The sequence below is a fragment of the Bison bison genome, unplaced genomic scaffold (genome assembly GCF_000754665.1).
Source record: "Bison bison bison isolate TAMUID 2011002044 unplaced genomic scaffold, Bison_UMD1.0 scf7180017864518, whole genome shotgun sequence".
Classification (NCBI taxonomy): domain Eukaryota; kingdom Metazoa; phylum Chordata; class Mammalia; order Artiodactyla; family Bovidae; genus Bison; species Bison bison.
Genome location: NW_011495071.1, coordinates 135,128 through 135,495, shown reverse-complemented (window position 1 = coordinate 135,495; position 368 = coordinate 135,128). Strand labels below are relative to the sequence as shown.

Genomic DNA, 368 nt, shown 5'->3' with positions numbered 1-368 from the left:
GTTATTTACAGTATTAGCAGCTATAACCGAAATCAACTCAAGCTGCAGTGACTGCAGGTTCCAAGCTACCTAACACTGTTCGTCCGACAGTTTTTTCTACCTGTGGGAAAATGAGCCACAAAGGCAGTAAATCCCCTTTTGTTTTCCAACTCTCTTCGAAAATCCTACTGATAGGAATTGTGCATTTAAGTAATGTTCTGTAAATATAGTTAAAAATCCATCACTTGTTTTTTCTATTAAAAAAAAATAATTTGCAGTTGGTCATTTGTGGCTATTTCCAGATTAAGAACAAAGTATTTGTGGAAACCAGGTTGAGCCCAAGTTCCTGATGACAGGGAGAACATTGGATTTTGTGAATCTTCCTTCTG

General features: G+C 37.0%; 1 protein-coding gene across 1 annotated transcript in view; it reads right to left on the bottom strand.

The window, feature by feature from the left end:
• AMELX (amelogenin, X-linked) overlaps positions 1 to 368 on the bottom strand; it is a 19,927-nt gene that overhangs the window by 749 nt on the left and 18,810 nt on the right. The window lies entirely within an intron of this gene.